Source organism: Salvelinus fontinalis, chromosome 6 (genome assembly GCF_029448725.1).
Source record: "Salvelinus fontinalis isolate EN_2023a chromosome 6, ASM2944872v1, whole genome shotgun sequence".
NCBI lineage: Eukaryota > Metazoa > Chordata > Actinopteri > Salmoniformes > Salmonidae > Salvelinus > Salvelinus fontinalis.
Genome location: NC_074670.1, coordinates 67,042,071 through 67,066,696, shown reverse-complemented (window position 1 = coordinate 67,066,696; position 24,626 = coordinate 67,042,071).

Below are 24,626 nucleotides of genomic sequence, written 5' to 3'. Positions count from 1 at the left end.
AGTGAGTGTGTGTGTGTATGTGTGTATCTGTCTGTACGTAGAAAGACAGATAAATATGTTCATGAGCCTTATTTTTTAACCTTCCTACCTCCCCAACAAAATCTCATAGCTACACTTCGAAATTCACTGTGTTATGGATCAACGTCTATTTTTTACGCATTCATTCTGCGTGGTTACAGGGTTAATTCAGCATGGTTACAAGGTTGAAACAGTAACAACATGAAGGATAATAGTTTAGGCATTGATTCAAAGTGGTTAAGGTTAGGGCTATGGTTTGGGGAAGGCTTCAAACTAAATAATTCAAAACAGCACGCTATTACCATCAGGTATCATCAGTATTCACAGTATTCTCCCGACACACACACACACACACACACACACACACACACACACACACACACACACACACACACACACACACACACACACACACACACACACACACACACACACACACACACACACACACACACACACACACACACACACACACACACACTTAAATGAAAGGTTTCTACTTTGGCATTACATTTACTTCAACAGCTAGAAGATTAGCAGATACTATGTGTGGGAACCAGTGCTAGTTCATTCACCTTTCTACTCACCAGCAGTGGATGAGGATGAATCATCTGCCCATGATGGCTTGCCTTTAAAGTTTGTGTGTGTGCATGCAGGCGTGTGTGTATCTGTGTGTGTGTGTGTGTGTGTGTGTGTGTGTGTGTGTGTGTGTGTGTGTGTGTGTGTGTGTGTGTGTGTGTGTGTGTGTGTGTGTGTGTGTGTGTGTGTGTGTGTGTGTGTATTTGTGCATGTGTGTGTGTGTGTGTATTTGTGCATGTGTGTATGCAAGCAGACGGAAGGAGTGGGGGCACATCTCCATCTTGGAGAGGCTTGAAATATCAAAGCGAAGTGTGATTTGCGTTTGTATCACACTGAAAGAGCTTCCGCTTCCCTCTCCACATGCTAAACAGCAAGCCTGTCACTAAGGTATTGATTTTGTTAGTATCTCTCTATCTCTTTCTTTCTTTGTCAATGGAGGAGGGTTGGTTAATAAAGAACTCTGCTGGAAAGGCATGGGAAGCCAATTTATTGAGGGAGAGGAGCTGCACAAAGAGTTGGCCCTCCATTTTACGAGTAGTCCTTTATCCTCAAAGGATATAGCGGAAAGAAAAACAGCCTCACTCACACACACACACTCACACACTTCAACACGCAAGCACACACACATACTGTACACACAGACACACACACTTCAACACGCAAGCACACACAGACACACACATACACAGACATGCACACACACTTTAACAGAAACACACATGAGCAACTAATTTGCATCATCCCAAAGGGCTTTTTTTGATCTGTTTTGTTTTCCCCTTCTCCACCTGTGTGGCCACCCAGCCCTATAATTCACTATGGAAATGAGATGGACAAAATGCATCTCTGAGGTAAATGGAGAGTGCTTATTCTCATATGTTGAATTGGCGGGAATTGATTGTTAATTCATCACAACAGGGTGAAGAGCACTTCTCTTTGTTCATTTAATTACAGTCTATTATAGTCGTTCAATAAGATAACATAATGTTTGTCTGAGTATGATGATTAATCTGGATATGTAAATTTTCCATGTGGGGAATTAACGAAGAACTATCTTACCACTGGTGTATTATGTGTTATGTTGGTTCTACATTCATGTTGCACTTGTGAATTGCCTATCGTTACTATGGTTACTATGGAGCCCTGGAAGGGCCACGGTGTGTTTTTGTTTTGCTTTTCGTTGTGCACACAATAAAAAAAATGTTTAGGTCGTCATTGTGAATAAAAAATTGTTTTTAACTGACTTGCCTAGTTAAATAAAGGTTAAATAAAAAATAAAAACGTTTGGAAAACAGCTATGAGCTAGCAACCTAGCAGCTACATAAAAGTCACTTTTTTGGAACCCTCTTTGGCTGATTATGTTATTATGCATTTGACATAAAGCCATGATTGGATGACACTGAAACAAGTAACCATAATTTATGAAGAAATCATGTGTATTCTTTGAAAACTGGTTATTTGTAAAAGTGTTGTGCTTAGCTAGAGGTTGTGCTTAGCTTGTTACATTTGCAAGCACACAAAAACATGCATCTAGTCCCTCCATGGTAAATGTGGTCCGCTGTGATTGAATCCCCACACACATGTCCATATAAATAGTGTTTAGCTAGAAACTAATTTAGATGGAAATATTTGGCGATACCTAGTAGCAATGCTAACACAGACTTTTCAGGCGATAACCAAAAGCATTCCGTTTGCACCCAAAACTATTACATGCACACTAAAAACTATTGCAAGTACACAAAAAAGTATTGCATGCACCCAAAACGTATTGCATGTACACTAAAAAGTATTGCATGCACACAAAACGTATTGCATGTACACTAAAAAGTATTGCATGCACCCAAAACGTATTGCAAGTACACTAAAAAGTATTGCATGCACACAAAACGTATTGCATGTACACTAAAAAGTATTGCATGCACACAAAACGTATTGCATGTACACTAAAAAGTATTGCATGCACACAAAACGTATTGCATGTACACTAAAAAGTATTGCATGCACACAAAAAAGTATTGCATGCCACTCAAAGGTATTGCATGCACCCAAAACGTATTGCAAGTACACTAAAAAGTATTGCATGCACACAAAACGTATTGCATGTACACTAAAAAGTATTGCATGCACACAAAAAAGTATTGCATGCCACTCAAATGTATTGCATGTACACCCAGAAATCGGTTTTCAAAAGTACATTCACACCTTCCATGGCTCCGTAGATTCCCATTTCTTCCAGCATATGGGAAATAGAGTGGAATCTCACATTAGACAAGTCTGGACCTCGTCTCAGAGCATCTCACTCTGTTTTCTTTGAGCTAAAGAAATAACTGTCTAATCATAGTGTTTATTCAAATGATAAGGTGCATCTATACTTGGTGTTCCATTGAAAGACAGGAAGAGAGACACAGATGTAGAAATAATGACAGTCTTTGTTACCAGGAACTCTGTCATCATTCCTGCTGCTCCTGATATGCGTGAATAGAAATGACCAGTATACTGTAGAATTAGCATATTGATTTCCACATGCAAGTGCAAACTACACTTCTGTCATTCGACTTCGCATGTCGAAGCCCATGTTCCCATTCGTATTTATGTTTACATAACATGCCGTATTCATGAAAGCTTTCTTCATCTCCCACCCTTTTATCTCTTGTTTCCCAGAAGTGAGTGATCTCTGACAAGTCTCCCCAACGTGGCCCCTCTGCCTGCATCTTCACCACAATAACCCACCCTTATCGTCACACTCCCGCTCCCTCAATCGCGCTCCTCACCCCCTTCTTCCTCGTCCCATTCCTCCTCGTCCCTTTGATGAAGGGGAAAGTGGATCAGTAATCCGAAGATCAAACGTAGCATGTCCCCCTATGTCTCCCAGGCTTCCCTAATCCTGGATTTGTTCCATTTCCCACCCTGGCTGGGAACCAGTTCAGGCTGCATCTACACTCCAACACATCAAACAGCCCCTCGACTTTGTGTTTGTGTGCTTGTGTGTGTTGTTGTTGTGTGTATGTATGTATATTTGCATGTCTTTCGTGTGTGTCATATGTACTGTATGTATGCGTGCAATATTTTGGTTATTTTTTGTTTTCAAACAACTAATTGACCGATGTCTGTTAAATTATTTGAATTCCATTATGTTCATTTTTTTTCTTTCTGAGCTCAATGCGCACATCGCGCAGTTTCAGATCCAGCCTGAACCTTCCAACTTAGTAGGGAGTTGTAGTTTCCAACAAGCCAATATTCTACATAGTTTAGAGAATAAAACTTGGTAATTCACTACAATAACCAAAATCCATTGCGCATCTTTTTGTCCTTCTATGTTTCCAATACGCCTGCTACGGAGAGACAGAACAATGCGTGATCGTGAGGTGATATAGAGAGCAGCTGTTGCTTCGTGAGGTATCGCTACCTAAAAATACATGATTTAAGTTATTGATAGTAGGTATTCAGCAGTCATAAAAGTATGCCTGATTTACTTTGAAGAACTACAAAATAGTGATTTTGTCAGACAGCATATGCAGGAGCTCTATAGAGATGAGATGACTTGGAAGGAAGTAAATCAAATTAAATAAAGGTGTAATAAATAAATAAAAAACATATTATTATTTAATAAAATATTTAATTTTATTTGTCACATACACATATTTAGCAGATGTTATTGTGAGTGTTGCGAAATGCTTATGTTTCTAGCTCCAACAGTGTAGTAATATCTAACAATACACACATCTAAAAGTACAAGAATAGAATTAAGAAATATAGAAACATTAGGATGAGCACTGTTGGAGTCCGGAGTATAAATATATTTTGAATATACTGTATATGATGGGATTTATAGACATTATGGACAGTATTGTGTGTGGATAGAATATATAGTATATATGAACAATATGTGGATAGAATAGTGTACAGTATGTACTGCAAAGTTAAGTAGGGTGGACTTGACTAGAAAACAGTATATACAGTACATATGAAATCAGTACTGTATGTAAACATTATTAAAGTGACCATTGTTCCATAATGAAGTTATCAAATACAACAAATGTAGTATACACAACAACTAAAATATTTTAATAAAGAAAGTAATGTGAGTACATTATGGTTAATAAGTGATAAGCAGTAATGTTAAATCACTACCATCATGGGACTTTTATTAATAGTTTTATTCTGTGTTGTTACAGCACTCAACCCATATAATACCAAGTGCATTCAAAGAAAAACATTTTTTTAATTAAACGGAAACGACCTCAAAAAGCACTGATCGCTCAGCACTACTCAGTAACTTCATGTTCGACACAGCTTTGACTCAGACCCTTGAGGCTGGTTTTTGATGGTGGCAGTACAGGACAATCTGCTTTAGAGCTCCAGTTGATAGGGCTTGTGACTAAGAATGGAGGCTGCATCATGACAAGGGAAAGCTCCTACCATATTACTGTCACTCCACCCTATGGTTACCTGGGCTGCATCATGACCAGGGATAGCTCCTACCATATCACTGTCAAGCCACACTAAGGTTACCTGGGCTGCATCATGACAAGGGATAGCTCCTACCATATCACTGTCAAGCCACACTAAGGTTACCTGGGCTGCATCATGACAAGGGATAGCTCCTAACATAACACTGTCACTCCACACTACAGTTACCTGGGCTACAACATGACAAGGGATAGCTCCTACCATATCACTGTCATTCCACACTACAGTTACCTGGGCTGCATCATGACAAGGGATAGCTCCTAACAAAACACTGTCACTCCACACTACAGTTACCTGGGCTGCATCATGACAAGGGAAAGCTCCTACCATATCACTGTCAAGCCACACTAAGGTTACCTGCGCTGCATCATGACCAGGGATAGCTCCTACCATATCACTGTCACTCCACACTACAGTTACCTGGGCTACATCATGACAAGGGATAGCTCCTACCATAACAATTTCAAACAACAAGATGGTTACCTGGGCTGCATCATGACAAGGGATAGTTCCTACCATAACACTGTCACTCCACACTACAGTTACCTGGGCTGCATCATGACAAGGGATAGATCCTACCATAACACTGTCAAACAACAAGATGGTTACCTGGGCTGCATCATGACAAGGGATAGTTCCTACCATAACACTGTCACTCCACTCTACAGTTACCTGGGCTGCATCATGACAAGGGATAGTTCCTACCATAACACTGTCAAACAACAAGATGGTTACCTGGGCTGCATCATGACAAGGGATATCTTCTAACATAACACTGTCACTCCACACTACAGTTACCTGGGCTGCATCATGACAAGGGATAGTTCCTACCATAACACTGTCACTCCACACTACAGTTACCTGGGCTGCATCATGACAAGGGATATCTTCTAACATAACACTGTCAAAACACACTACAGTTACCTGGGCTGCATCATGACAAGGGATATCTTCTAACATAACACTGTCAAAACACTCTACAGTTACCTGGGCTACATCATGACAAGGGAATGTTCCTAACATAACACTGTCAAACAACAAGATGGTTACCTGGGCTGCATCATGACAAGGGATAGCTCCTAACAAAACACTGTCACTCCACACTACAGTTACCTGGGCTGCATCATGACAAGGGATAGCTCCTACCATATCACTGTCAAGCCACACTACAGTTACCTGGGCTGCATCATGACAAGGGATAGCTCCTACCATATCACTGTCAAGCCACACTAAGGTTACATGGGCTGCATCATGACCAGGGATAGTTCCTACCATAACACTGTCACTCTTCACTACAGTTACCTGGGCTACATCATGACAAGGTATAGCTCCTACCATAACACTGTCACTCTTCACTACAGTTACCTGGGCTACATCATGACAAGGGAATGTTCCTAACATAACACTGTCAAACAACAAGATGGTTACCTGGGCTGCATCATGACAAGGGATAGTTCCTACCATAACACTGTCACTCCACTCTACAGTTACCTGGGCTGCATCATGACAAGGGATAGCTCCTACCATAACACTGTCACTCCACTCTACAGTTACCTGGGCTGCATCATGACAAGGGATAGCTCCTACCATAACACTGTCACTCCACACTACAGTTACCTGGGCTGCATCATGACAAGGGATAGTTCCTACCACAACACTGTCACTCCACTCTACAGTTACATGGGCTGCATCATGACAAAGGATAGTTCCTACCATAACACTGTCACTCCACACTACAGTTACCGAGGCTGCATCATGACAAGGGAATGTTCCTAACAAAACACTGTCAAACAACAAGATGGTTACCTGGGCTGCATCATGACAAGGGATAGTTCCTACCATAACACTGTCACTCCACTCTACAGTTACCTGGGCTGCATCATGACAAGGGAATGTTCCTAACAAAACACTGTCAAACAACAAGATGGTTACCTGGGCTGCATCATGACAAGGGATAGTTCCTAACAAAACACTGTCACTCCACTCTACAGTTACCTGGGCTGCATCATGACAAGGGATAGTTCCTACCATAACACTGTCACTCCACTCTACAGTTACCTGGGCTGCATCATGACAAGGGAATGTTCCTAACAAAACACTGTCAAACAACAAGATGGTTACCTGGGCTGCATCATGACAAGGGAATGTTCCTAACATAACACTGTCAAAACACACTACAGTTACCTGGGCTGCATCATGACAAGGGATAGCTCCTAACAAAACACTGTCACTCCACACTACAGTTACCTGGGCTGCATCATGACAAGGGATAGCTCCTACCATATCACTGTCAAGCCACACTACAGTTACCTGGGCTGCATCATGACAAGGGATAGCTCCTAACAAAACACTGTCACTCCACACTACAGTTACCTGGGCTGTATCATGACAAGGGATAGCTCCTACCATATCACTGTCAAGCCACACTAAGGTTACATGGGCTGCATCATGACCAGGGATAGTTCCTACCATAACACTGTCACTCTTCACTACAGTTACCTGGGCTACATCATGACAAGGTATAGCTCCTACCATAACACTGTCACTCTTCACTACAGTTACCTGGGCTACATCATGACAAGGGATAGCTCCTACCATATCACTGTCACTCCACACTACAGTTACATGGGCTGCATCATGACAAGGGATAGTTCCTACCATAACACTGTCACTCCACACTACAGTTACCTGGGCTGCATCATGACAAGGGATAGTTCCTACCATAACACTGTCACTCCACTCTACAGTTACCTGGGCTACATCATGACAAGGGAATGTTCCTAACATAACACTGTCAAACAACAAGATGGTTACCTGGGCTGCATCATGACAAGGGATAGTTCCTACCATAACACTGTCACTCCACACTACAGTTACCTGGGCTGCATCATGACAAGGGATAGCTCCTACCATAACACTGTCACTCCACTCTACAGTTACCTGGGCTGCATCATGACAAGGGATAGCTCCTACCATAACACTGTCACTCCACACTACAGATACCTGGGCGGCATCATGACAAGGGATATCTCCTACCATAACACTGTCACTCCACACTACAGTTACCTGGGCTGCATCATGACAAGGGACATCTCCTACCATAACACTGTCAAAACACACTACAGTTACATGGGCTGCATCATGACAAGGGATAGTTCCTACCATAACACTGTCACTCCACTCTACAGTTACATGGGCTGCATCATGACAAGGGATAGTTCCTACCATAACACTGTCACTCCACTCTACAGTTACCTGGGCTGCATCATGACAAGGGAATGTTCCTAACAAAACACTGTCAAACAACAAGATGGTTACCTGGGCTGCATCATGACAAGGGATAGTTCCTACCATAACACTGTCACTCCACTCTACAGTTACATGGGCTGCATCATGACAAGGGAATGTTCCTAACATAACACTGTCACTCCACACTACAGTTACCTGGTCTGCATCATGACAAGGGATAGCTCCTACCATAACACTGTCACTCTTCACTACAGTTACCTGGGCTGCATCATGACAAGGGATAGTTCCTACCATAACACTGTCACTCCACACTACAGTTACCTGGGATTCATCATGACAAGGGATAGTTCCTACCGTAACACTGTCACTCCACACTACAGTTACCTGGGCTGCATCATGACAAGGGATAGTTCCTACCATAACACTGTCACTCCACACTACAGTTACCTGGGCTGCATCATGACAAGGGATAGCTCCTACCATAACACTGTCACTCCACACTACAGTTACCTGGGCTGCATCATGACAAGGGATAGCTCCTACCATATCACTGTCAATCCACACTACAGTTACCTGGGCTGCATCATGACAAGGGAATGTTCCTAACATAACACTGTCAAACAACAAGATGGTTACCTGGGCTGCATCATGACAAGGGATAGTTCCTAACAAAACACTGTCACTCCACATTACAGTTACCTGGGCTGCATCATGACAAGGGATAGTTCCTTACAAAACACTGTCACTCTTCACTACAGTTACCTGGGCTGCATCATGACAAGGGATAGCTCCTACCATAACACTGTCACTCTTCACTACAGTTACCTGGGCTACATCATGACAAGGGATAGCTCCTACCATATCACTGTCACTCCACATTACAGTTACCTGGGCTGCATCATGACAAGGGATAGCTCCTACCATAACACTGTCACTCCACATTACAGTTACCTGGGCTGCATCATGACAAGGGATAGTTCCTACCATAACACTGTCACTCCACACTACAGTTACATGGGCTGCATCATGACAAGGGATAGCTCCTACCATATCACTGTCACTCCACTCTACAGTTACCTGGGCTGCATCATGACAAGGGATAGTTCCTACCATAACACTGTCACTCCACTCTACAGTTACCTGGGCTGCATCATGACAAGGGAATGTTCCTAACATAACACTGTCAAACAACAAGATGGTTACCTGGGCTGCATCATGACAAGGGATTGCTCCTACCATAACACTGTCACTCCACTCTACAGTTACCTGGGCTGCATCATGACAAAGGAATGTTCCTACCATAACACTGTCACTCCACTCTACAGTTACCTGGGCTGCATCATGACAAGGGAATGTTCCTAACATAACACTGTCAAACAACAAGATGGTTACCTGGGCTGCATCATGACAAGGGATAGTTCCTACCATAACACTGTCACTCCACTCTACAGTTACCTGGGCTGCATCATGACAAGGGAATGTTCCTAACATAACACTGTCAAACAACAAGATGGTTACCTGGGCTGCATCATGACAAGGGATAGTTCCTACCATAACACTGTCACTCCACTCTACAGTTACCTGGGCTGCATCATGACAAGGGATAGCTCCTACCATAACACTGTCGAAACACACTACAGTTACATGGGCTGCATCATGACAAGGGATAGTTCCTACCATAACACTGTCACTCCACTCTACAGTTACATGGGCTGCATCATGACAAGGGAATGTTCCTAACATAACACTGTCACTCCACACTACAGTTACCTGGTCTGCATCATGACAAGGGATAGCTCCTACCATAACACTGTCACTCTTCACTACAGTTACCTGGGCTGCATCATGACAAGGGATAGTTCCTACCATAACACTGTCACTCCACACTACAGTTACCTGGGATTCATCATGACAAGGGATAGTTCCTACCGTAACACTGTCACTCCACACTACAGTTACCTGGGCTGCATCATGACAAGGGATAGTTCCTACCATAACACTGTCACTCCACACTACAGTTACCTGGGCTGCATCATGACAAGGGATAGCTCCTACCATAACACTGTCACTCCACACTACAGTTACCTGGGCTGCATCATGACAAGGGATAGCTCCTACCATATCACTGTCAATCCACACTACAGTTACCTGGGCTGCATCATGACAAGGGAATGTTCCTAACATAACACTGTCAAACAACAAGATGGTTACCTGGGCTGCATCATGACAAGGGATAGTTCCTAACAAAACACTGTCACTCCACATTACAGTTACCTGGGCTGCATCATGACAAGGGATAGTTCCTTACAAAACACTGTCACTCTTCACTACAGTTACCTGGGCTGCATCATGACAAGGGATAGCTCCTACCATAACACTGTCACTCTTCACTACAGTTACCTGGGCTACATCATGACAAGGGATAGCTCCTACCATATCACTGTCACTCCACATTACAGTTACCTGGGCTGCATCATGACAAGGGATAGCTCCTACCATAACACTGTCACTCCACATTACAGTTACCTGGGCTGCATCATGACAAGGGATAGTTCCTACCATAACACTGTCACTCCACACTACAGTTACATGGGCTGCATCATGACAAGGGATAGCTCCTACCATATCACTGTCACTCCACTCTACAGTTACCTGGGATTCATCATGACAAGGGAATGTTCCTAACATAACACTGTCACTCCACACTACAGTTACCTGGGCTGCATCATGACAAGGGATAGTTCCTACCATAACACTGTCACTCCACACTACAGTTACCTGGGCTGCATCATGACAAGGGATAGTTCCTACCATAACACTGTCACTCCACTCTACAGTTACCTGGGCTGCATCATGACAAGGGAATGTTCCTAACATAACACTGTCAAACAACAAGATGGTTACCTGGGCTGCATCATGACAAGGGATTGCTCCTACCATAACACTGTCACTCCACTCTACAGTTACCTGGGCTGCATCATGACAAAGGAATGTTCCTACCATAACACTGTCACTCCACTCTACAGTTACCTGGGCTGCATCATGACAAGGGAATGTTCCTAACATAACACTGTCAAACAACAAGATGGTTACCTGGGCTGCATCATGACAAGGGATAGTTCCTACCATAACACTGTCACTCCACTCTACAGTTACCTGGGCTGCATCATGACAAGGGAATGTTCCTAACATAACACTGTCAAACAACAAGATGGTTACCTGGGCTGCATCATGACAAGGGATAGTTCCTACCATAACACTGTCACTCCACTCTACAGTTACCTGGGCTGCATCATGACAAGGGATAGCTCCTACCATAACACTGTCACTCCACACTACAGTTACCTGGGCGGCATCATGACAAGGGACATCTCCTACCATAACACTGTCAAAACACACTACAGTTACCTGGGCTGCATCATGACAAGGGATAGTTCCTACCATAACACTGTCACTCCACTCTACAGTTACATGGGCTGCATCATGACAAGGGATAGTTCCTACCACAACACTGTCACTCCACTCTACAGTTACATGGGCTGCATCATGACAAGGGAATGTTCCTAACAAAACACTGTCAAACAACAAGATGGTTACCTGGGCTGCATCATGACAAGGGATAGTTCCTACCATAACACTGTCACTCCACTCTACAGTTACCTGGACTGCATCATGACAAGGGAATGTTCCTAACAAAACACTGTCAAACAACAAGATGGTTACCTGGGCTGCATCATGACAAGGGATATCTTCTAACATAACACTGTCACTCCACTCTACAGTTACCTGGGCTGCATCATGACAAGGGATAGCTCCTACCATATCACTGTCAAGCCACACTACAGTTACCTGGGCTGCATCATGACAAGGGATAGCTCCTAACAAAACACTGTCACTCCACACTACAGTTACCTGGGCTGCATCATGACAAGGGATAGCTCCTACCATATCACTGTCAAGCCACACTAAGGTTACATGGGCTGCATCATGACCAGGGATAGTTCCTACCATAACACTGTCACTCTTCACTACAGTTACCTGGGCTACATCATGACAAGGTATAGCTCCTACCATAACACTGTCACTCTTCACTACAGTTACCTGGGCTACATCATGACAAGGGATAGCTCCTACCATATCACTGTCACTCCACACTACAGTTACATGGGCTGCATCAGGACAAGGGATAGTTCCTACCATAACACTGTCACTCCACACTACAGTTACCTGGGCTGCATCATGACAAGGGATAGTTCCTACCATAACACTGTCACTCCACTCTACAGTTACCTGGGCTACATCATGACAAGGGAATGTTCCTAACATAACACTGTCAAACAACAAGATGGTTACCTGGGCTGCATCATGACAAGGGATAGTTCCTACCATAACACTGTCACTCCACACTACAGTTACCTGGGCTGCATCATGACAAGGGATAGCTCCTACCATAACACTGTCACTCCACTCTACAGTTACCTGGGCTGCATCATGACAAGGGATAGCTCCTACCATAACACTGTCACTCCACACTACAGTTACCTGGGCGGCATCATGACAAGGGATATCTCCTACCATAACACTGTCACTCCACACTACAGTTACCTGGGCTGCATCATGACAAGGGACATCTCCTACCATAACACTGTCAAAACACACTACAGTTACATGGGCTGCATCATGACAAGGTATAGTTCCTACCATAACACTGTCACTCCACTCTACAGTTACATGGGCTGCATCATGACAAGGGATAGTTCCTACCACAACACTGTCACTCCACTCTACAGTTACATGGGCTGCATCATGACAAAGGATAGTTCCTACCATAACACTGTCACTCCACTCTACAGTTACCTGGGCTGCATCATGACAAGGGATAGTTCCTACCATAACACTGTCACTCCACTCTACAGTTACCTGGGCTGCATCATGACAAGGGAATGTTCCTAACAAAACACTGTCAAACAACAAGATGGTTACCTGGGCTGCATCATGACAAGGGATAGTTCCTAACAAAACACTGTCACTCCACTCTACAGTTACCTGGGCTGCATCATGACAAGGGATAGTTCCTACCATAACACTGTCACTCCACTCTACAGTTACATGGGCTGCATCATGACAAGGGAATGTTCCTAACATAACACTGTCACTCCACACTACAGTTACCTGGGCTGCATCATGACAAGGGATAGCTCCTACCATAACACTGTCACTCTTCACTACAGTTACCTGGGCTGCATCATGACAAGGGATAGTTCCTACCATAACACTGTCACTCCACACTACAGTTACCTGGGCTGCATCATGACAAGGGATAGCTCCTACCGTAACACTGTCACTCCACACTACAGTTACCTGGGCTGCATCATGACAAGGGATAGTTCCTACCATAACACTGTCACTCCACACTACAGTTACCTGGGCTGCATCATGACAAGGGATAGCTCCTACCATATCACTGTCAATCCACACTACAGTTACCTGGGCTGCATCATGACAAGGGAATGTTCCTAACATAACACTGTCAAACAACAAGATGGTTACCTGGGCTGCATCATGACAAGGGATAGTTCCTAACAAAACACTGTCACTCCACATTACAGTTACCTGGGCTGCATCATGACAAGGGATAGTTCCTTACAAAACACTGTCACTCTTCACTACAGTTACCTGGGCTGCATCATGACAAGGGATAGCTCCTACCATAACACTGTCACTCTTCACTACAGTTACCTGGGCTGCATCATGACAAGGGATAGCTCCTACCATATCACTGTCACTCCACATTACAGTTACCTGGGCTGCATCATGACAAGGGATAGCTCCTACCATAACACTGTCACTCCACATTACAGTTACATGGGCTGCATCATGACAAGGGATATCTCCTAACAAAACACTGTCACTCTTCACTATAGTTACCTGGGCTACATCATGACAAGGGATAGCTCCTACCATAACACTGTCACTCCACTCTACAGTTACCTGGGCTACATCATGACAAGGGAATGTTCCTAACATAACACTGTCACTCCACTCTACAGTTACCTGGGCTGCATCATGACAAGGGATAGTTCCTACCATAACACTGTCACTCCACTCTACAGTTACCTGGGCTGCATCATGACAAGGGAATGTTCCTAACATAACACTGTCAAACAACAAGATGGTTACCTGGGCTGCATCATGACAATTGATTGCTCCTACCATAACACTGTCACTCCACTCTACAGTTACCTGGGCTGCATCATGACAAAGGAATGTTCCTACCATAACACTGTCACTCCACTCTACAGTTACCTGGGCTGCATCATGACAAGGGAATGTTCCTAACATAACACTGTCAAACAACAAGATGGTTACCTGGGCTGCATCATGACAAGGGATAGTTCCTACCATAACACTGTCACTCCACTCTACAGTTACCTGGGCTGCATCATGACAAGGGAATGTTCCTAACATAACACTGTCAAACAACAAGATGGTTACCTGGGCTGCATCATGACAAGGGATAGTTCCTACCATAACACTGTCACTCCACACTACAGTTACCTGGGCTGCATCATGACAAGGGATAGTTCCTACCATAACACTGTCACTCCACACTACAGTTACCTGGGCTGCATCATGACAAGGGATAGCTTCTACCATAACACTGTCACTCCACACTACAGTTACCTGGGCTGCATCATGACAAGGGACATCTCCTACCATAACACTGTCACTCCACACTACAGTTACCTGGGCTGCATCATGACAAGGGATAGTTCCTACCATAACACTGTCACTCCACACTACAGTTACCTGGGCTGCATCATGACAAGGGATAGCTCCTACCATAACACTGTCACTCTTCACTACAGTTACCTGGGCTGCATCATGACAAGGGATAGTTCCTACCATAACACTGTCACTCCACACTACAGTTACCTGGGCTACATCATGACAAGGGAATGTTCCTAACATAACACTGTCAAACAACAAGATGGTTACCTGGGCTGCATCATGACAAGGGATAGTTCCTAACAAAACACTGTCACTCCACATTACAGTTACCTGGGCTGCACCATGACAAGGGATAGCTCCTACCATAACACTGTCACTCCACATTACAGTTACCTGGGCTGCATCATGACAAGGGATAGTTCCTACCATAACACTGTCACTCCACACTACAGTTACCTGGGCTGCATCATGACAAGGGATAGCTTCTACCATAACACTGTCACTCCACACTACAGTTACCTGGGCTGCATCATGACAAGGGACATCTCCTACCATAACACTGTCACTCCACACTACAGTTACCTGGGCTGCATCATGACAAGGGATAGTTCCTACCATAACACTGTCACTCTTCACTACAGTTACCTGGGCTGCATCATGACAAGGGATAGTTCCTACCATAACACTGTCACTCCACACTACAGTTACCTGGGCTACATCATGACAAGGGAATGTTCCTAACATAACACTGTCAAACAACAAGATGGTTACCTGGGCTGCATCATGACAAGGGATAGTTCCTAACAAAACACTGTCACTCCACATTACAGTTACCTGGGCTGCACCATGACAAGGGATAGCTCCTACCATAACACTGTCACTCCACATTACAGTTACCTGGGCTGCATCATGACAAGGGATATCTTCTAACATAACACTGTCACTCTTCACTACAGTTACCTGGGCTGCATCATGACAAGGGATATCTCCTAACAAAACACTGTCACTCTTCACTACAGTTACCTGGGCTGCATCATGACAAGGGATAGCTCCTACCATAACACTGTCACTCCACACTACAGTTACCGAGGCTGCATCATGACAAGGGACATCTCCTACCATAACACTGTCACTCCACACTACAGTTACCGAGGCTGCATCATGACAAGGGACATCTCCTACCATAACACTGTCACTCCACAATACAGTTACCTGGGATTTATCATGACAAGGGATTATTCCTACCATAACACTGTCACTACACACTACAGTTACATGGGCTGCCTCATGACAAGGAATAGCTCCTAAGAAAACACAGTCACGCCACACTACAGTTTCCTGTAGTTTTTCACCTGTCTTTGTGCTTGTCTCCACCCCCCTCCAGGTGTCGCCCATCTTCCCCATTGTCTCAAGTGTGTCTATAACTGTGTTCTCAGTTTATCTGTTGCCAGTTCGTCTTGTCAGGTCTTACCAGCGTGTTTTCCTGTCTGCTTTCTCAAGTACTGTTTCCTAGTTTCCCCGGTTCTGACCATTCTGCCTGGCCTGACCCCAAGCCTGCCTGCTGTTCTGCACCTGCCTGACTCTGACCCATTTAGGAACCTCTGCCTGCCTTTGACCTGTCTTTTGCCTGCCCCCTGTTTGGGTCAATAAATGTCTGTGACTCTAGCTGTCTGCATCTGGGTCTTATCCTGAGTTCTGATACCATGACCAGTTTGCTTCCTGTCCTACCACTCAGTTCCGAAGGATTACTGTATCTTCTATGTGTCTGGGTGATTTAATACATAATCCACAGCATAATTATTAACTTGACCATAGTTAAAGATATATTCAATGTCTGATTTGTTATTGTTATCCATCTACCAACCACTGCCCTTCTTTATGAGTCTTTCAAAAAGCTCTGTGATCTTTGCAGTTGAATCTGTGCTTGAAATGCAATACTTGACTGAAGGACCTTACATATGTTGTATGTATGTATGTGGGACAGAGAAGGGTTAGTCATAAAAAAATCATGTAAACCCATATTATTTCACAGAGATTCACACAGATGTAACTATGTGATTTGCTAAGACGAAATGTACTCCAGAACTAATTTAGGCTTGCCTAAACATTGGGGCTGAATCCTTATGCTACAATGTTTTATTTATCAAAACAACATCATGATTTTACTTCCACTTTGACATTACAGAGTCAACGTGTCAATTGTTGACAAAAAAAGACAATTAAATCCATTTTAATCGCACTTTGTAACACAATAAAATGTTTTGAAATCCAAGCAGCCTAAATTATTTTGTAAGGCACTGTATGTGAATGTGATGATTTCAGAGGTTGTGGGGATTACTGTGAAAAGCCATTGTTGTATTGAAATGTTATTCAGCAGTATGACTTGATATTATATGAGCCATAGTGTTTTGGCAGGACATGCATTTGTTTTTTATTGGCTGTGATAGACATTTGAAATAGACCTTAGTGGTTTGGAGCACTGTGAGTCCTCCATTAGTCTGAGCTGTGACAGAAAGACACAGATCAGCTTCCACTCCGGAAAAGGTCAGTTCAATACAAACAATTTTGGGTGCGACCGTGGCTTTATTATTCTCTCTCTCTATCTCTCTCTTTCTTTTTCTCTGTCACTTTCTCTGTCACTTTTTCTCTCTCCCCCCTCTCTCTCTCTCTCTGCACATGGACTGATCTACACGACTCACAGGTCTGTCTAGCTAGCACAACACAGGTCAGTCTAGTACAACACAGGTCAGTCTAGCACAACACAGGTCAGTCTAGTACAACACAGGTCAGTCTAGCTAGCACAACACAGGTCAGTCTAGTACAACACAGGTCAGTCTAGCACAACACAGGTCAGTCTAGTACAACAGAGGTCAGTCTAGCACAACACAGGTCAGTCTAGTACAACACAGGTCAGTCTAGCACAACACAGGTCAGTCTAGTACAACACAGGTCAGTCTAGTACAACACAGGTCAGTCTAGCACAACACAGGTCAGTCTAGCTAGCACAACACAGGTCAGTCTAGTACAACACAGGTCAGTCTAGCACAACACAGGTCAGTCTAGTACAACACAGGTCAGTCTAGTACAACACAGGTCAGTCTAGCACAACACAGGTCAGTCTAGTACAACACAGGTCAGTCTAGCTAGCACAACACAGGTCAGTCTAGTACAACACAGGTCAGTCTAGCACAACACAGGTCAGTCTAGTACAAAAGAGGTCAGTCTAGCACAACACAGGTCAGTCTAGTACAACACAGGTCAGTCTAGCACAACACAGGTCAGTCTAGTACAACACAGGTCAGTCTAGTACAACACAGGTCAGTCTAGCACAACACAGGTCAGTCTAGTACAACACAGGTCAGTCTAGTACAACACAGGTCAGTCTAGTACAACACAGGTCAGTCTAGTACAACACAGGTCAGTCTAGCACAACACAGGTCAGTCTAGTACAACACAGGTCAGTCTAGCTAGCACAACACAGGTCAGTCTAGTACAACACAGGTCAGTCTAGCACAACACAGGTCAGTCTAGTACAAAAGAGGTCAGTCTAGCACAACACAGGTCAGTCTAGTACAACACAGGTCAGTCTAGCACAACACAGGTCAGTCTAGTACAACACAGGTCAGTCTAGTACAACACAGGTCAGTCTAGCACAACACAGGTCAGTCTAGTACAACACAGGTCAGTCTAGTACAACACAGGTCAGTCTAGTACAACACAGGTCAGTCTAGTACAACACAGGTCAGTCTAGCACAACACAGGTCAGTCTAGCACAACACAGGTCAGTCTAGTACAACACAGGTCAGTCTAGCACAACACAGGTCAGTCTAGCACAACACAGGTCAGTCTAGTACAACACAGGTCAGTCTAGTACAACACAGGTCAGTCTAGTACAACACAGGTCAGTCTAGCACAACACAGGTCAGTCTAGTACAACACAGGTCAGTCTAGTACAACACAGGTCAGTCTAGTACAACACAGGTCAGTCTAGCACAAAACAGGTCAGTCTAGCACAACACAGGTCAGTCTAGTACAACACAGGTCAGTCTAGCTAGTACAACACAGGTCAGTCTAGTTCAACACAACACAGGTCAGTCTAGTACAACACAGGTCAGTCTAGTACAACACAGGTCAGTCTAGCACAACACAGGTCAGTCTAGCACAACACAGGTCAGTCTAGCAGAACACAGGTCAGTCTAGTACAACACAGGTCAGTCTAGCTAGTACAACACAGGTCAGTCTAGTTCAACACAACACAGGTCAGTCTAGTACAACACAGGTCAGTCTAGTACAACACAGGTCAGTCTAGCACAACACGGGTCAGTCTAGTACAACACAGGTCAGTCTAGTACAACCCAGGTCAGTCTAGCACAACACAGGTCAGTCTAGCACAACACAGGTCAGTCTAGCACAACACAGGTCAGTCTAGTACAACACAGGTCAGTCTAGCACAACACAGGTCAGTCTAGCACAACACAGGTCAGTCTAGCACAACACAGGTCAGTCTAGTACAACACAGGTCAGTCTAGCTAGTACAACACAGGTCAGTCTAGTTCAACACAACACAGGTCAGTCTAGTACAACACAGGTCAGTCTAGTACAACACAGGTCAGTCTAGCACAACACGGGTCAGTCTAGTACAACACAGGTCAGTCTAGTACAACACAGGTCAGTCTAGCACAACACAGGTCAGTCTAGCACAACACAGGTCAGTCTAGCACAACACAGGTCAGTCTAGCACAACACAGGTCAGTCTAGCACAACACAGGTCAGTCTAGTACAACACAGGTCAGTCTAGCACAACACAGGTCAGTCTAGTACAACACAGGTCAGTCTAGCACAACACAGGTCAGTCTAGCACAACACAGGTCAGTCTAGCACAACACAGGTCAGTCTAGTACAACACAGGTCAGTCTAGTACAACACAGGTCAGTCTAGTACAACACAGGTCAGTCTAACACATCGTCTTTGTGTGAGAACCAAGGGACAGTTCAACATTACCCCTGCCCCTTTTCTGCTTGCCTGCTGTTATGGCGTAAGCGAAATCAATGTACACAGCAGTGCTTCCTTTTCTCTACAGGGGACAATGTATTAATACGCTTTAATCATGTTCATACCAATGTATCCAAACTGTTAACATTCATCTGACAACTTTGTGGACTTGTGTTTGGTTAACCACTTGTTTAATACTTTATGTTGGACTCTCTGCCAAGAATTAAGAAGGATCCTGTCTTCAGTCACGATTCCACAGATGGGTCTAGACTCGTGCTAGTTTTAATCACATGCATTTCCTGAGCACACGTCTCCGAGAAGCAACGCTCATTTTAACCAAGACACATCACTTCAAATAATGCTGAGAAGCAACACTAATTTAAACCAAGACACATCACTTCAAATAATGGTGAGAAGAAGCCTAATTAAAACCAAGACACATCACACATAAGTAATCACACAACAGGTTTATTAAACCTATTAAACCACATAATGTTGAAGTCTAATTTAGCAATTCATTAAGACTGTTAGCCCATTGTCAGATGTTTTGTACAGGTGTGTCCCAAATGGCACCCAATTACCTATATAGTGGACTACCCTATGGGCCCTGGTCAAAATAAGTGCACTATAAAGGAAATAGGGTGCCGTTTTGAGCTCTGAGACGGGAAGTCCTGTGACTAATGAACTATGCATTTTAAACAGCATTATGTGGTTTAATAGACCTGTTGTTATATTGATTCAGTTAAAGATTCAGTCCAGGATCTTAAGCACTTACTGCAGGAATTCATAACATATTGTACAATTTTCAGGGACCCGTTTTGGCTCATGAGCATTACTTTCAAAACTACTGACTGAAATGATGCAAAACCTTTATACAAAACATCACTTTAATGTTGACTCATAACTACCATGTATTTCCTGCCCACAGGCAGACATATTTGTTTTCATTTGGAGTGAAAACTATTTGTACTGTATAGTTCAGACTGTCTTATTAAAATCAGCCCTGAACAGCATTGTTCGTCACAACAGAAATATTAGATTTTATTCAGACCAGAATTTGATTAATATGAAAACGGATGATGGTGATGTAGCTGTAATAAGGCATGCCGTAAGGACACACACAATCCTTATCTAAGACTTTGTATACACAACTTTATATGATTTATTTATGAACCTTTATTTGTCCAGGAAATCCCATTGAGACCTGGCCAAGAGGGCAGGTCAATAAAAAGCACATGAATCCTAAAACACAATCTAATGTTCCATAAGTCAATTGCATGTATTTTCCTAATTCTACCTCACGATGTGGAAATGCCTCATTTTAAGGTTTATAATAGACACAATTAATTGTATTCATACAGTTAAGAACTCCTGAAAATGATATATATGCTATAACCTTTTGGCCTTGAAATTGTTGACGGTAAATGCTGATGAGGTCACTGGCCCCATGACCACCCCTCAGTATATAAATAGTCAACATGTCCTTACAGTTGACTGATTTGAAGGATGTCTTGCCCACTGCCCAGTAATTGAAATGTGTTGACATGTATGTTCCACTGGGATAATCAGTTTGAACTGTCAAGTCTACCAACCAATGTGGTAGGGAACCCCATGAGTGCTTGCACTGCAGTTTAGTACAGCATGGGTTCAATGATCTGACTGAATCAATGCTGTTATGCTGCTTTTCGACTGTAACACCAGTGTTACATTACTGCATACACTCTTATGTTATACTAGAGAAATTGTGTTTCTATAGCTAGGGCTGACAGTGAGAACTTGTTAAGTGCAGAAACACCATCATCTGCATAATCAAAACAGTTGCTCTGTGATAAGGTATTAATGTTCACAGTTAGCCATTGTTATGTAAATGCAAGCTGAAAAGTACCAGTGCCCTGGATTTGGCCGTAAAGATGGCGCCCGGAGAACAAGGCTGAGGTTTTACGTATCCTAACCAATTGTATTTTTTTGTTCGTTTTTTGGCGTTGTTTGTTTCTTTACTTATTTTGTATATAATGTTGCTGCTACCTTCTCTTATGACCATGAATAACTTCTGGACATCAGAACTGCGAATACTCCCCACGGACTGGCAAAATCCTTTTTTCCCTTTAATGAGTCCGACGAGCTCAAAGTGAATGATATATGAGAAAAAGTGGCCAGAGGGCGGGCTGCCTTGGGAGAATTCATAGGCGATCGAAAAAACCACCACTTCCTTCCATTCTGCTATCAAATGTGCAATCTTTGGAAAATCTTTGGAAAATTAAATCGATGACCTACACGGAAGATTAAATTACCAACGGGACATTAAAAACTGTAATATCATATACTTCACAGAGTCGTGACCTAATGACGACATTATCAACATACAGCTGGCTGGTTAAACGCTGTATCGGCAGAATAGAACAGCTGCGTCTGGTAAGACAAGGGGCAACGGACAATCTTTTTTTTGTAAATAACAGCTGGTGCATGATATCTAAGGAGGTCTCAAGGTTTTGCTCGCCTGAGGTAGAGTATCTCATGATAAGCTGTAGACCACACTATCTACCTAGAGAGTTTTCATCTGTATTTTTGTAGCTGTTTACATACCACCACAGACTGATGCTGGCACTAAGACCGCACTGAATGAGCTGTATTCCGCCATAAGCAAACAGGAAAACGTTCACCCAGAGACGGCGCTCCTAGTAGCCGGGGACTTTAATGCAAGGAAACTGAAATCCGTCTTATCAAATTTCTATCAGCATGTTAAATGCGCAGAGGGAAAAAAAAAACTCTGGACCACCTCCACACACAGAGAAAGCTTACCCTCGCCCTCCATTTGACAAATCTGACCATAATTCTATCCTGATTCCTGCTTACAAGCAAAAATTAAAGCAGGATGCAGCAGTGACTCCATCAATAAAAAAGTGGTCAGATGAAGCAGATACTAAGCTACAGGACTCTTTTGCTAGCACAGACTGGAATATGTTCTGGGATTCCTCTGATGGCATTGAGGAGTACACCTCATCAGTCATTGTCTTCATCAATAAGTGCATCGAGGACGTAATACCAACAGTGACCGAACGTACATACCCCAACCAAAAGCCATGGATTACAGGCAACATCCGCACTAAGCTAAAGACTAGAGCTGCCGCTTTCAAGGAGCGGGACTCTAAACCAGAAGCTTTTACAAAATCCTGCTATGCCCTCTGACGAACCATCAAACAGGCAAAGCATCAATACAGGCCAAAAATCGAATCGCATTACACCAGCTCCGACGCTCGTCTGATGTGGCAAGGCTTGCAAACCATTAAAGACTACATAGGGAAGCACAGCTGAGAGCTGCCCAGTGACACAAGCCTACCAGATGAGCTAAACGGCTTCTGTTCTCACTTCGATGCAAATAACACTGAAACATGCATGAGAGCAACAGCTGTTCCAGAAGATTGTGTGATCACGCTCTCCGCAGTCGATATGAGTAAGACTTTTAAACAGGTCAACATTCACAAGGCTACAGGGACAGACGGATTACCAGGATGTGTATTGCGAGCATGCGCTGATCAACTGGCAAGTGTCTATACTGACATTTTCAACCTCTCCCTGTCTGAGTCTGCAATACCAACATGTTTTAAGCAGACCACCATAGTCCCTGTGCCCAAGAACAATAAGGTAACCTGCCTAAATGACTACCGACCCGTAGCACTCATGTCTGTAGCCATGAAGTGCTTTGAAAGGCTGGTCATGGCTCACACCAACACCATTATCCCAGAAACCCTAGACCCACTCCAATTTGCATACCACCCTAACAGCTCCACAGATGATGCAATCTCTATTGCACTCAACACTCCCCTTTCCCACCTGGACAAAAGGAACACCATAGTGTCCTCAAAGCTCATCAATAAGCGAAGGACCCTGGGACTAAACACCTCCCTCTGCAACTGGATCCTGGACTTCCTGACGGGCCGACCCCGTGGTAAGGGTAAGGGTAGGTAACAACACATCCGCCACACTGATCCTTAGCGCAAGGGCCCCTCAGGGGTGCGTGCTCCGTCCCCTCCTGTACTCCCTGTTCACTCATGACTGCACGGCCATGCACGACTCCAACACCATCATCAAGTTTGCTGATGACACAACAGTGGTAGGCCTGATCACCGACAACGACGAGACAGCCTATAGGGAGGAGGTCAGAGACCTGGTCGTGCGGTGCCAGGACAACAACCTCTTCCTCAATGTGATCAAGACAAAGATGATGATTGTGGACTACAGGAAAAAGAGTACCGAGCATGCCCCCATTCTCATCGACGGGGCTGTAGTGGAGCAAGTTGAGATCTTCAAGTTCCTTGGTGTCCACATCACCAATAAACTAACATGGTCCAAGCACACCAACACAGTCGTGAAGAGGGCACGACAAAACCTATTCCCCCTCAGGAGACTGAAAAGATTTGGCATGGGTCCTCAGATCCTCAAAAGGTTCTACAGCTGCACCATCGAGAGAATCCTGACTGGTTGCATCACTGCCTGGTATGGCAACTGCTCGGCCTCCGACCGCAAGGCACTACAGAGGGTACTGCGTACGGCCCAGTACTTCACTGGGGCCAACTTCCTGCCATCCAGGA